The following is a 15,854-nucleotide window of genomic DNA, read 5'->3' on the forward strand; positions in this document are numbered from 1 at the left end:
CTGTTGCATAAAAGAAATTTAATTTCTTTACAGGTTACGAGCACGCAGTGCCCTCCTTTAGAGGGCTGTACTGGGAAATACACTACAAATAAGTAGAGATCAGAGAAGAATATTAAAATTAAGGACGAAATGCTTAAAACTTTTTAAAAATTTAAAGCTAAAATTGTACCTATCGCTTTATTTGCAAGTATCAACAATAACATGCATGTAGTAAAATGTTGTGGTCCTAAAAATATAGAAGCAGTAAGTAATACAATATTGAATCCATTCACACATACAAAAAGAGGTCGTAGAAGCTTACATGTGGTTCATGGAGCCTGTGCAAATACAATGAAGCGCCAAACAAACTGGTATAGGCATGCTTATTCGAATACAGAGATACATAAACAGGAAGAATACGGCGCTGCGGTCGGCAACACCTACATAAAACCACAAGTGTCTGGTGCAGTTGTCAGAACGGTTACTGCTGCTACAACGGCAGGTTACCAAGATTTAAGTGAGTTTGAACGTGGTGTTATAGTCGGCGCACGAGCAACGGGACACAGTATCTCCGAGACAGCGAAGAAGTGGTGCTTTTCCCGCACGAACATTTCACGACTGTATCGTGAATATCAGGAATCCGGTGAAACATCAAATCTTCGACATCACTGCAGCCGGGAAAAGATCCTGCAAGAACGGGAACAACGGCAACTGAAGAGAATCGGTCAACGTGACAGAAGCGCAACCATTCTACAAACTGCTTCACATTTCAATGTTGGGACATTAACAAGTGTCAGCGTGCGAACCGTTCAATGAAACGTCATCGATATGAGCTTTCGGAGCCGAAGGCCCACTTGTGTACCCTTGCTGACTGCACGACACAAAGCTTTACGCCTCGTCTGGGCCCGTCAACACCGACAATGGACTGATGATCACTGGAAACACGTTGCCTGGTCGGACGAGGCTTGTTTCAAATTGTATCAAGCGAATGGACGTGTACGGATATGGAGACAACCTCATGAAGCCATGGACCCTGCATGTCATCAGGGGACTGTTCAAGTAAGTGGAGACTCTGTAATGGTATGAGGCGTGTGCAGTTGGAGTGATATGGGACCTCTGAAACGTCTAGATACGACTCTGACAGGTGATACGTGTGTGCATCTTGTCTGATCACCTGCATCTGTTCATGTCTGTTGTGCATTCCGACGAACTTGGGCAGTACCAGCAGGACAATGTGACACCCCTCACGTTCAGAAATGCTACAGAATGGCTCCGGGAACACTCTTCTGAGTTTAAACACTTTAGCTGGCCACCAAACTTCCCAGACATGAACATTATTGAGGATATTTGGGATGTCTTGCAACATGCTGTTCAGAAGAGATCTCCACCCCGTCGTACTCTTACGGATTTGTGGACAGGCCTGCAGGATTCATGGTGTCAGTTCCCCCTGACACTACTTCAGACATTAGTAGAGTCCATACCACATCGTGTTGCAGCACTTCTTCGTGCTCGTGGGGCCCCTACACGATATTACGCAGGTGTACCAGTTGTTTGGCTCTTCAGTGTTGTATAAAGAAGCGAAACAACAAGTGCAGACATCATTCCAGAACAGAAGCTAATCAACTAATGAGATACGTATCTTGAAGTTTTCCTCAGGGTGGGGGTGAAAGTACGATAAAATAATAAAACAAAACAACTGTATTTGTCATGAGGCATAAACAAAAATGTAGGTGGACATAAGTAGCGTAATAAGTAATATAAAAAAATAATATAAAAACCTAATTATAAATCAAATAAGTTAAAATCAACGACAAGTGGCGCTGTGGATGAGAAATCTGGGAACTAATCTCGAAAGACCCGCAGCTTTTTCAGGAGCGCGGCATTTTGCTGTATGATTTTTATTGTTGCACTCTGAAATAATTCAGTAGGTATAAGTATGACCGTTTTTTATCTTTAAAAAAATTAAAAATTATTAAACTTTTCGTTCTTAATTTTAATATTTTTATCTGACTTCTACTTATTCAGACTTCTGAGAAGGGCACTGAGTGCCCCAATCCGGTAAAGAACTTAAATTTCTTCTATGCAACACGTTGATTATTATTTGGTTTTACAGTTTAAAGAGTATTGTCCTTAATTCGGTGCCAATGTGTGGTAATAGTAATATTCTTCTGTTGAAGTGCACTGTTTCTCCTGGATGGACATGAATGTGAAATGTATAGATTACATGTTTTTACGATTAGTATTGTATAAGTAACTTGCGAGTTTTACCAAAGAACAATATAGTATGCAACAATGTATGCCTGTTCCATGGAATTGAGATTCTGTGTTTGAACTCTGACCTCTTTTGTCATTACTATACTACTTCTTGGATTATGATCTGGACGCGAGCCGTAAGGAGCGTTTAACGAAGGTTCATCTTGCTGTATCAGCCAATGCGAGTTATTAACAAAACTGAAAATAGAGTTGTTTGTGATTTAAAAATTGTGTCGTGTTGAAATCATTTGTAATCCTAAGGCTTGGTTGTCTCGAGAAGACATGGGCCTTAACGGAAATTCTTCATTGTTAGGCACCATCTTAAAAAATAATTAAGAACTTTCTTTCAACTCGTCGTAGAGACGTGCCACCGGTTAGAAAATTAAGCCTTTCTTTCAGATTCTACGAGCCTGGCGGTCGCTGCAAGTGATTTAATAAGATTCACTTTCAGATTTTCTCAAAATTACAAGCTAACATCCCAGGCAGGAAGGCCTGGTCACAGGATTCTAGTTCTGGTATAAGATTTTATTTGCAAAAGCTACGCTTGTTATATTGAATCAAGACGAGACCACGTTTTTGAGTTACGGAATTTATTGTTGTACAGTGAACAGACTGGTGAAATATTCTCTGGTGCTATCAGCACACGACTTTTAACTTGACGTCGACTAGGCATATATTGAGGAATAACTGTGGTGATTTAATAGTTAAACAAATGAGTATTTACAATTCCGTAACCCCTGAGGACTGAGCTAGTTTACTGAGTGCTTATACACGTCGGGATAAATTAAACAACATATTACACTGTTCAGAATATTCCTACATTAGTTATTTCTCTTTTATGCTGAGCCATTGCATTAATATGTGTTTATTTTTTATATAAGTCACGGCTCATATTCATTCTATTACATTACACTGCTAGTAAAGAAAAAGAGACAACTATTTTTATTTTATTACATTACAGAAGGAAGCTTTTTTTAACTTCACTTTTATTATTCTTTATTTCGGCCATGTCATGTTATTATACTTTTCGCCAATATGCTGCCGATATGGTTGCACTATCGGTCGGAGAACGGCATCCACGTATCGTACAGCCGTTAACGGCGCTTTCCATGACACCAGCGGCGTACGTCGGCCCCACATAATGCCACCCCAAAACAGCAGGGAAACTCCACCTTGCTGCTCTCGCTGGACAGTGTGTCTAAGGCGTTCAGCCTGACCGGGTTGCCTCCAAACACGTCTCCGACGATTGTCTGGTTGAAGGCATATGCGACACTCACCGGTGAAGAGAACGTGATGCCAATCCTGAGCGGTCCATTCGGGATGTTGTTGGGCCGATCTGTACCGTGCTGCATGGTGTCGTGGCTGCAAAGGTGGACCTCACCATGGACTTCGGGAGTGAAGTTGCTCATCGTGCAGCCTACTGCGCACAGTTTGAGTCGTAACACGACGTCCTGTGGCTGCACGAAAAGCATTATTCAACATGGTGGCGTTGCTGTCAGGGTTCCTCCGAGCCATAAGCCGTAGGTAGCTGTTAGCCACTGCAGTAGTAGCTCCTGGGCAGCCTGAGCGAGGCATGTCACCGACAGTTTGTTCGAACAACATCGCTTCGGTTCACTCCGAGACTCCTGGACACTTCCCTTGTTGAGAGTGCGGACGCGATCGAACGCCGATATTGACCGTTGAGGTATGGTTGAACTACAGACAACACGAGCCGTATACCTCCTCCATGGTGGAATGACTGGGGTTATTCGACTGTCGGACTCTCTCCGTCTAATAGGCGCTGCTCATGAATGGTTGTTTACATCTTTGGGCGTGTTTAGTGGCCCCTCTGAACAGTCAAAGTGACTATATCTGTGATACAATATCCTCAGTCAACGTCATGAGTTCTGGGAAGTGGGGTGATGCAAAACTTTTTTTGATGTGTGTACCTTGAAATCGTTGCCTTGCAGAGCTGCTACCATGACAGCTCGGACGTTGTGCGCCTACCCTCGTAAGGGCAGCGCGCGGCGCAGTTAACGACGCCTAGCCCCTTACGCTGAGGGGTGCGGACATGGGTTACTATGTGGATTGTTTGTTATGAACCACTCTACCAGTGCTCTCATTTTCTACTTTCATTTCAGGTACACTTGTATACTGTGAAGCTACTGTGAGTATTCCTATGTCCTTAAATGTCTGCAACATAAGCTTGGGTGGGCTCCAGCTATTATTCTGATGTTAAGTGATTCGTTGTTCTTCCTTCTACTATTGTTAATCGCTTTCACGTTAGCTCAGAATACGGAGTAAGAGTGTAGAGAAATAAATATTCTATTCAGCAAGTGTTATAGGTCTTGTTATTTCCAGTCTCAATAGATACGTCACCTGTAAGCATTAGCATTGATAACTGTTCACCCTATACTGTTACTTGTTTCCCTAAACCTTTTTTCACTCCTTTCACAGCATTGTTAACTACTTTCTTTTTTAACACTCCATTTTTGTCTCCCCCAGCGACACATATTGGAGATTACTCAAGTTAACCGTAAGGCATAGACCTTTAATACTGTTAGTCTCAGACTTTTGAACAACTCATTAGACTGTTGAAGGCTTTCTCTGTGTCACCAAAGCATATACAGACAAAAGCTGTCCTGACTTTCATTATACTCCTTCTACGCCAAGTAAGGTCTGGTACCCTGGTGCCTTTACCTCTCCTGCAATCAAACAGATCATCTTCCAGAATTCCATCACAGTTTCCTCCTACTTTCCTGTATGTTTTTGTGTGCAAGGCTGATAGTACGACAGGTTTCACATTCACCCTTTTCATATTTCTTCAGTAGAACGATCAGAGTGCTTCTTTGGAAATGTTATTGCAGTCCTCCAGTTTCGCCGATTTTCGACACCATATCGCATAATAATCTTCTACTTTATGTACCTTACACAAGTATCAGTAACGTAGAAGGAAGGTTTTTTTGAACTCAAATAATTCAACGCGCCGTATCTAAGTCTTTGCAGAAGGAGTTAGTCATAATGCATCATCTCTGCTTCCGATGATGTCGAATACAATTAATCCAAGAAGCGAAACAATGGTCTCATTAAAACATGAAATTTACGGAGAAGAAAGTCTTTCTAGCTATTGGAGTCCATGTTGCACAGGAGGGAAAATATCATGTTACTGTTTCTTATGTTGTTTCTTATTGACGTAAATAAGATCCGTAGATTAATTACTTTTGGTAGAAAACGTTTAATATTATGCGGAATCTTTCCTCTAGGAGTCAACACACACACACACACACACACACACACACACAAGAACAGAAAATTGATGGTTCAGTAAACGAAAAGTATTGTGTAAGAAGTAGAATCTCACCATGAGCAGTACATGCAGAGAAATTTTGATTTGAGTATCCTATGTTATGAGTCTATTGAAGGACTTTGTATAAGGGAAAGAGTTTGGAAAACCGTAAAATGAAAACGCTTACAGAGCATGGGTTTCCCTCTAGACGTAGGCTGCGGAGATGTTTCAGGTCCCGAAGCGTAGTTAGTACGTCTTCCAGGACACAGATGTCGTTGTCGCCCAGGTCGAGCGTGCGCAGTTGTTTGAAGCAGTCGCCCAACAGATGGAGGTTGCTGTCTGTAATCATAGTCGCGGCGCTTACGCAGGAACTAATGTATGACTTGCTCGGAATTATTATGCTATTTAGTGTACCTTATTTCATCTGCTAGTTAGTATGCCATGCAACGATATACATAAACTGCATGGCAACCATATTTTCGTAAGATGTACTTACATCAGTGTATCACTAATTTCATACTTTAATACGACAGAGATAGTCAATCAGGATAACTATTTAACGGTCAGGGTATTTTTGTACTACTTACCACTTTAGTTTCAAATGGCTGCTGCCCCACACACTCCGGTTATTTAATACTGGAAGCAACAGTTTTTTTACCTCTGTGAGTTCCAGTTATTATTTAGGCTGTCTTTCCAACTTCCTACAAGCTGTTAGGCTCCTGATTATCCTTTAACTGAATTGACTGTGAAGAAAGCAGTGATTTATGTTGAACAATGCCAGTTTGATACAAATATCTTGATATTTCAAAGTAAACCTGCAGTACTGAAGTAACAATGTTTGTTTTTACTTCTTATTAACACTTGATTTCCTTCTGGAAAGATCTAAATTTACCCAGAGCATTAGACACAGGGAAAATTCTTTGTTTTTTGAAGATTCGTCTTAAGTTATCCTGAATGACAGTGTAGCTTTGTCCCGGCATTAAAATCGAAATTTTATTTTAAGAGTTAGTACTAGTTAGTTCTAGTTAGTACATATTTTCAATTTTCCAAGCACTCAATAACTACAGATGTAAAATGTTACAATGTCTGTTGTGATGTGTTATTTACTCTCTTTCGGTATTTTTTAAAAATCGTAAAAAGTGGCACAAAACTACCCCGACTGCCAGCTGGGAATGTTAATTACAGAGTTACTTATCAAAGGAAGTGCTATTGAGAATAAGCCTTCGTGTATGCGAAGAAATGCTGTAGAAGACATGAAATAGTAACTTAACTTAAAGTTTACTGGCTTTTTTCCTGTATATGGGTATGGATAAAGTATGGCATGAGAAGGTTTCGTTGGGCTGCATGCAGACTTGTGAAACTTCGGTGCTTGATGATATATGTATTTCCCATACCATTCCAGATGATTACCTGTTCAGATAATTCACTTTATTCCCTCCATTCGAAAAGACCTTAATGGCAAGTGAACTTCGCCAAAAAGCAGGTCGATGAAGTATGTGTCCAGCTTCTAAGTTGTTCCCTCTTTTATTACGACTAAATTTGAGGAAAAATTCTGTTTACATTCACCAGAACGTTGGAAACTAAACAAAATAAAAGTGTACTACTTATTTACTGAAGAAGAGAATCAACTAATCGGTAAAAATATTAGAACATTACCTTTTCAGTCTAAATTAGAATTTATGGTGATGGCAAAAATAGGATAATAGTTACTGTCAAGGATATTGCAACGTCACCAGTTTACTTTCAAGACGCTCCAGACATTTTATAACGATTATAAAGGCAGTGTCAAAAAACACACATACCTCACCGTGAGGAATAAGTAAAGCGCTTATCATTTTGAAAGTTTTCCTATATTCTTTTCTGTTAGTGTACTAAGTTTTCATTGTGTATGAGACGACTTCCAAGGAAAGTTGCCTAAAGTCGTATGCCAAAACATACAGTGTGTGTGTCCTTCGTTCCTGATTGCGAGAGACGTCTGCTGAGGTTGCCGTTTTATCTCCGAAGATATCTTCCACAGTCGTAGATAACGGCAGGGAATAGTTTTATTTTGTGATCACGGTCTCTCAGCTCGAATGTTTTTCGTAAAATTAAGAAATATGCCAAGTTGTCACACTATCAAACCTACAAAAGAATCTGACTAATTAAGTAAAATCAGAAACTCGTTTCTTGAACTCGAATATCTGTGGATCATTGACAATAATTGGATACGTAAAAGTTAAAATTCTTTACATGGTTCTCTGATATCTATTTAGTAATGTTTATACCTGACGTCTCTACAATTTCGAATTTTACGTCGCCTTTCATTGTATAAATTTTTTTCAAGATACGTTTCGCTGATGAGGGGGTGGGGGGTGGGGGGGGGGGTAGGGGGGAGGTTGTTTCGGAGAAGGAGACCAGATAGCGAGGTCATCGGTCTTATCGGATTAGGGAAGTAGGGAAGGACGGGGAAGGAAGTAGGCCGTGCCCTTTCAAAGGAACCATCCGGCATTTGCCTGGAGTGATTTAGGGAAATTACGGAAAACTTAAAGCAGGATGGCCGGACGTGGGATTGAACCATCGTCCTCCCGAATGCGAGTCCAGTGTGCTAGCAACTGCACCACCTCGCTCGGTATTTTTTTTCCACTTACCGTTTACATACACCCTATTATTATTAGGAAGTCATAAATGGTGGCTCACTGTTTTCATAGTTAGCGAATAATCCTTTCGGCGAATAATCACCATTAAAATGTGTGTGGTTTACTGTTCCACATCATGTTTCTCAACATATCCCCTCAGCTGTTGAACCTTACATAGGCATGTCTGATTTGCTCTACACGTCCCTTCGTTTATAGGTAACATGTTTTCCTCTCAACTGACGAATAATATCTTCTAAATGTTTACGGATCTTTACAAAATGATGTATGTCAAATACTGACGGGAACTGTCTGTGCAGCTTAGAGAGAGAGAGGTAGAGAACGACAAATAGCCTAAGTCAGTGTTTATTATTCCTGTGGCATTTATGGTGTTTTATCAGTCACAGTTGCTTATCCTTCAAGAGTTCGCATGTGAACTGATCCTAACTTTGTTCTATTTTGTATACTACTGTGAGTGGCTGTATTTGACATCCATTAGCTGTTATTAGTCGTTTAGAGATAATTTATAATCGTATGAAAGATATCAAAACGTTACATTTCTGTCATTGTATCGTATCTCTCTCGCTAGGAGTTCTCGTATTGAATATTTTCGTGCAGTCCACATGAAATTTACAAATTTTGTAACAGGAATTCAGGCAGTCAGCCTCTAAGGGACAGTTATAGTTTGCTATGTGACCCACACAATCCGGTGTTCAAGAACTTCACCAAAGATTTTATGACTATTCACGTTCTATAGTTAATATTATGAATAACCTGAGATGCTTAGTCACAAACGATTATGTGCCACAAAAGAATTTTGTCGTATTTCGTTCAAAATTTGTTAATAGTTTACTGGTCAAGAAATAAAAAGTCGCAATTGCTACGTACAGGTTTCTTTTATGGTTTAGAATTAGTAACTAACTGAATGTACTCCAAGTTATTGTCAATAAAATCTATCGAACATTTTAAAAACTAGAGATGCATCTACTCATCTACAAATTAAAAGTCAACGAGGCACAATGCGACGCGTAGGACAGTTTTTCTACGGCGGGAGATCACATGCTCCCTTGCTGAAGCAAACAGAATCTTCCTTGTATGGAAATTATATAATTTCCTTTGAGATTAAATGTATGTCGTTGCTCCTTGAGTGTAAATATTGTCCTTAGACTTCTTGATTAGCTATTAATATATGAAAATGTAGAAAGTAATCGAGTTAACAAATCTTTTTTTTGGAACAAACTGCTCCATTTTTACGTTCCTTTGTTCTGTTTTCATTGTTTAGCTTCAAGCAAAATCTCACTTTTCTCTTTTCGATATTGAGCACCTTTAGTAATTCTAGAAAAAAAACCATCAAATATATCCTGAAATAATTTTCTATTTCTCAGAAATTTAAGGTAGAACACTCTTAGGTTGTTCCATATCTTATGGATACTTTAATTGTGTGGTATACACTTCGCCCAAAACTGCACAATAATGATATAACGTCATTCATATTACTCGGTTCACTGGTTCTGTGGATCAGGGGTAGGAGAAGTGAAGCACAGGCCAGGAGGCTTCGAATAGTAGTGACAAATTGTGATGCCGTGTGTATCTCCAGGTCACGGTTGGATTTAGGGGGGAGGGAGAGGTGCGTAGGGGGGGGGGGGGAGGGAAGGGGGGCTCTACACCCAGACCTCCAGGTGGATGGAGGCCTCCATTCTGATCGAGTTCTCAGCTGGCTGACTAATAAACATCATTCAAGGTACAGTCGTCATCATAGGATAAAATACGATCAAAAATGTGCAACAAATTTATTCGTTTGTTACATTAATCATCTTAATAAATTAGCATAATCAGTTTTAAAGAAGAACATCGAATATAGTGCATGATAATGGTGATTCATATTTTCTTGTTGAAAAGAAGTGTTCCGCAGTATCATACAGTTACCGAATATCTAGTTCCAATCCAGCGAAAAATTAAGTCACTGCTTAGTTGCGCAGTAGGATATATTTGTTTCATGTCAACAAGTTCCCTCCGCATACACGGAGATGGGTAGAAGTTTTTGACCACAACAGTAGGCAGATAACTTCAAACGGTTTTTTGAGCTGTGAGATACACTCATCCCTTTGCCCTTCTTTCTGTTGTTCGCTGGTTTTTATCGCTTGTCTATTGTTGTAGAGCTGAACTGTTAATTTGTATGGCAATATTGTATAGAGCGTTGTAATGTGCAGTATATTTGCAGACTGGCTGTTGTTAGTACCTGGGACGACATTGTTTATTCCAATCAGTTAGTGAGTAACTCATCTTTGAGTTTCATTTTTGGTTTTAGGTGCTCGAATGGAATCTCATCACGTGAGAAAGTTTTCCAGTGGTGACAGCAAAAGAAAAGCACAGAAAGAAGCAGCTAAATTTGTAAACAAACTGCAAAAAGTGATTTCGTATTTGCGAAGAAAGATTATTCCATTGGTAATGTTAATGAAGTTTGTACTGAACCAGAACAACCTGTACCTGTGCCTACTTCCTCTATGGGGTGTGTGACAAGTTCTGGTGAATCTGAAATTTTTGTAAATGAGTCGGTGGTGAATGCGAATGTTGAACTAGGCGATCATAAAACCGAAACCGGTGGCAGTACCGACAACAAATTAATGAAGTCCCCAACACTGGAGAAAGATCCGGAGAAACAGAAAAACGTGAGAGCGAATTCGTGGAACTATATTTAGCGAAAGGTTTAGAGTATTTTAAGAAAAATGTAGATGATCCAAGTAAATCAGAACGTGTCTACAAATCACAAAGAAGCTACGCATCCAAAAACGTGTTCTTCAGAAGACTGCTAAATGGGAAGGAAAATGAAAGAAAAGGCTGTTGTACTCCGAATCTACAGGATATGTATTTTATATTTCCTCTAAATCATTAAGTGACAACATGGGCCTTGAGTAGTCAATTTTCAACCTGTGGAGTTCCTGATTGGAAAAAGAGGGAAGAAAAAGCGGCGTCCTACCGAAACAACGGTAAACATGGCAAAAATTCGGATAGAAAAAACGAAGGATGTATCGACAATGAATTGCAGTATATGATTAAAGCAGAGGAAAATTATTGGCAGGGGGTGCTTCGGGACGTTGCAGAAGTAATTAAATATTTAGCAATAAGAGGACTTGGTTTTCCTGGTGATAATGAAATTTTTGGAGCCGAAAATAATGGTAACTATTTAGGTTCCCTTGAACTAATTACTCATTTTGACCCATTTTTGCAACAACACATCCAAGAGCAGGGCTCTCAAAGGTCGTGACCAACAGTCCTATGTGTCCAAGACTTTTTGTGAAGAATTCATCGGCCTCATGGGAAATAAGGTACTAAGTAAAATGTTTGGAGAAACTCAATAGCAAAATACTACGGACTAGTTGTAGATTCAGCGATAGACACGGCACATGAATATCAATTGGCTGTTGTAGTAAGGTATTGATTCGAGGGAAGAGCTCACGATAGATTTTGTGTTTTGTTCCATAGACAGCCACATGCGAGAAAGTGTTAGGAAGGTGATTCTAGATCTCTTTGGAAAATATAATATTAGGATAGAAGGTTGCCGTTCTCAGTCCTACGGCAGTATCAGTAACACGAGTTGGAAATATTAAGGTTTAAGTGCAAAGATAAAGGAACTAAAGTCACTAGCTTTTTATGTGCCCTGCGTTGCGCACTCCTTAAACCTCATGGCCCAGAACAATGCAGAGCAATCATTAGAACCAGTTCGTTTGTTTCAAGTTTTCCAATGACTTTTTTGTAGCTTCCACTCATAGTTATCACATTCTTGTGAAGAATAATGGGCGACTTAAAACACTTTCCTATACTAGATGATCGTGTCGTGTGGAAGCAATATCAATTGTTTGACAGAATTTCGAATACGTTCATGTGTCATTTGAGGAAATGGTCGAGAACAAAGAAGAAAAGGCAGCGACAAGAAATGCGGCAGAATCGCTTCGGAGAAAACAAAAAAACTAGAGACAGCAATGTTGTCTGTTTTCAGAGAGGACGTGTTGTCTCGAATGGACAAAACTAACAAATATTCGCAAACCCCTGGACCGAATTTAACTAGTGGGTGGCAGGCGCTGTGATCATTGATCCAGTTTTTTAGTCAAGTTAGGGAAAATTTTGATGAATATCGGAACCAAGCTAGGAGCCAAAGTGAGTATGTGTATCAGGAATATAGCGACGAAACGAAACGGAAAATAAAAAGATTCTCTGATGGAGAAAGAGTTGAGTGGAGTGGAGTGGATGTGATAAATTTCGTGTGCCACGTATTGCAGTCGTTGATAAATTACAAGCAGAACTATAGAAGCGATAAGTAAAGTATTGCGAAGTAGACGATCTTTTCCTAACGTTAACAAACAATATAATGAAGCAAGAAGCTAAAGAACTCCTAACAGAAACTTGCTGAAAAATGTCGAAGTCATCTCGATGCAGAAAGTTTTCGTTGTTAAATTCTTCATTTTAGTGAATATTTGAAGTTTTCTTTCAAATAAAAAACTGCTAAACGTTTTACCAGTCGAATTATGGGATAATGATCTTGGTGATGTACCAACTGCGATTTGTGAAGCTGAGAAATGATTTTCCAAAATAGCCATTATCAACAACAAATTACGTGGTACAACGCAAGACGAAGGTATTTCCTCTCTCGCCGCAGTTCGGGTGAACGACAGCTCAAACCAGCGTCCAGCCATCGTTTTCCTTGATTTCCCTAAATCGTTCCAGGCAAATGCCGGGACGGTTCCTTTGAAAGGGTACGGTTGGTTTCCTTCCCTGTCCTTAACGCAAACCTAGCTTGTTCAAAATTGACTCTAAGTACAATGGGACTTAACATCTGAGGTCATCAGTAGGAGACTTAGAACTACTTAAACCTAACTAAGCTAAGGACATGACACACATCCACGCCCGAGGCAGGATTCGAACTTGCGACAGTAGCAGCAGCGCGGTTCCGGACTGAAGCGCCTAGAACCGGTTGGTCACAGCGGCCGGTCAAACCTAGCTTGTGCTACGCCTCTAATGACCTCGATGTCGACGGGACGTTAAACCCAATCTTTCTTACTCCCTTCCTTAGTATCATTGAACACGAGGTGACGAGTTCTCTAGACTCCCACGATGCGGTGGAGGACTTCGCTAGGGCGAAATCGAGGAAAAGAAATTTTTGAGGCTCTCTTTTTTTATTTATTGCTCATGTAATAGGGTAACTTTGTGTATTTTGTAAATGCAGTTTTAAGGTCCATTAGGTATGATATCATCTAATGAATGGCATGGTTGCTGTCGTAGAAATACGTGTATTCCGTTATTTTTCCTATTGTACTTTCACAGAAATGTATGAACTTTCATGAGCTAAGCAGGCGCCACACATTTCTTCTAGTCCCGGAGCTCCACATGGTTTAACCCTGCCCATGCTCCGAGTAAACATAAATTACAGGAAATTTACGAATGCTGTAGTAGGACAGAAAAGACAAAAAAAAGATTGGATCCGTCATCTCGTGTACGTTGTGTTCACTTGGGATGTTGACACTGCCGGCCGCTGTGACCGAGCTGTTCTAGGCGCTTCAGTCCGGAACCGCGCCGCTGCTACGGTCGCAGGTTCGAATCCTGCCTCGGGCATGGATGTGTGTGATGTCCTTAGGTTAGTTACGTTTAAGCAGTTCTAAGTCTAGGGGACTGATGGCATCAGATATTAAGTCCCCAGTGCATAGAGCCATTTCGGTGTTGACATTGAAGTCGCGGCCACATGCTCCGCGGCTGGTGGTCAACGTGTACATGTCAGAGGACAGATAAGCACATCTCTGACAAGATAAGACGAGTGTTTCCTTTAAAAATTCTTCAGTCTACATCCATAAAGATCAAACGTGCTGTTCGACTTCTGACCCATGTTAGTGGCAGCTTTGGTCCAGCCAAATACCAAACATTCTGATAGTAGGGCATTGCAGTCCCATTTGGGAGTATTGTGGGAAGGGTCTTGGAGAGGGGTATTTCCAGTTCCAGCTTTTTCCTAACAACGAAGGGAAACCCCCAGAAATAACATGTTCCATTCAAAAATCTGACATGCACAGTGTACCTACGTCGCTATTGATCAGGCAGTGTGAACGACGATGATTCAATACAGTGAATGCTGTGGGCCATGCAAAAGTTGAGGCTGCCCTGTCCTCTATAATACATTATAAGGTGGCTCCTGTTTTTTCTGCTCCCCCCGTGTTATCTTTTTTCAGCTAACACAACAACGATCTACTCTGGTTTTTAAGTCAATCAAACAAGCGTCCCTGACGAGCATGAATGTCTGAAATCTTACCCCGTTTGCCTCTTTTATAATTTTTTCTTAAATGGTTTCATTTCAATTCACTTGTAGACGCTAGTGATAAAAATTAATGCGAGTTTTCTTTAGTTTCTGTGACATACGATATTTATTTCCAATAGCACATCATTTGTCGTTACAATGATAATAAGAGAACACACGGTTGGTCTTACATGCGGACTATGTTACACGATTGTTCATAAATACACTCCTGGAAATGGAAAAAAGAACACATTGACACCGGTGTGTCAGACCCACCATACTTGCTCCGGACACTGCGAGAGGGCTGTACAAGCAGTGATCACACGCACGGCACAGCGGACACACCAGGAACCGCGGTGTTGGCCGTCGAATGGCGCTAGCTGCGCAGCATTTGTGCACCGACGCCGTCAGTGTCAGCCAGTTTGCCGTGGCATACGGAGCTCCACCGCAGTCTTTAACACTGGTAGCATGCCGCGACAGCGTGGACGTGAACCGTATGTGCAGTTGACGGACTTTGAGCGAGGGCGTATAGTAGGCATGCGGGAGGCCGGGTGGACGTACCGCCGAATTGCTCAACACCTGGGGCGTGAGGTCTCCACAGTACATCGATGTTGTCGCCAGTGGTCGGCGGAAGGTGCACGTGCCCGTCGACCTGGGACCGGACCGCAGCGACGCACGGATGCACGCCAAGACCGTAGGATCCTACGCAGTGCCGTAGGGGACCGCACCGCCACTTCCCAGCAAATTAGGGACACTGTTGCTCCTGGGGTATCGGCGAGGACCATTCGCAACCGTCTCCATGAAGCTGGGCTACGGTCCCGCACACCGTTAGGCCGTCTTCCGCTCACGCCCCAACATCGTGCAGCCCGCCTCCAGTGGTGTCGCGACAGGCGTGAATGGAGGGACGAATGGAGACGTGTCGTCTTCAGCGATGAGAGTCGCTTCTGCCTTGGTGCCAATGATGGTCGTATGCGTGTTTGGCGCCGTGCAGGTGAGCGCCACAATCAGGACTGCATACGACCGAGGCACACAGGGCCAACACCCGGCATCATGGTGTGGGGAGCGATCTCCTACACTGGCCGTACACCACTGGTGATCGTCGAGGGGACACTGAATAGTGCACGGTACATCCAAACCGTCATCGAACCCATCGTTCTACCATTCCTAGACCGGCAAGGGAACTTGCTGTTCCAACAGGACAATGCACGTCCGCATGTATCCCGTGCCACCCAACGTTCTCTAGAAGGTGTAAGTCAACTACCCTGGCCAGCAAGATCTCCGGATCTGTCCCCCATTGAGCATGTTTGGGACTGGATGAAGCGTCGTTTCACGTGGTCTGCACGTCCAGCACGAACGCTGGTCCAACTGAGGCGCCAGGTGGAAATGGCATGGCAAGCCATTCCACAGGACTACATCCAGCATCTCTACGATTGTCTCCATGGGAGAATAGCAGCCTGCATTGCTGCGA

The sequence above is a fragment of the Schistocerca serialis genome, chromosome 6, assembly GCF_023864345.2.
Source record: "Schistocerca serialis cubense isolate TAMUIC-IGC-003099 chromosome 6, iqSchSeri2.2, whole genome shotgun sequence".
Lineage (NCBI taxonomy): Eukaryota > Metazoa > Arthropoda > Insecta > Orthoptera > Acrididae > Schistocerca > Schistocerca serialis.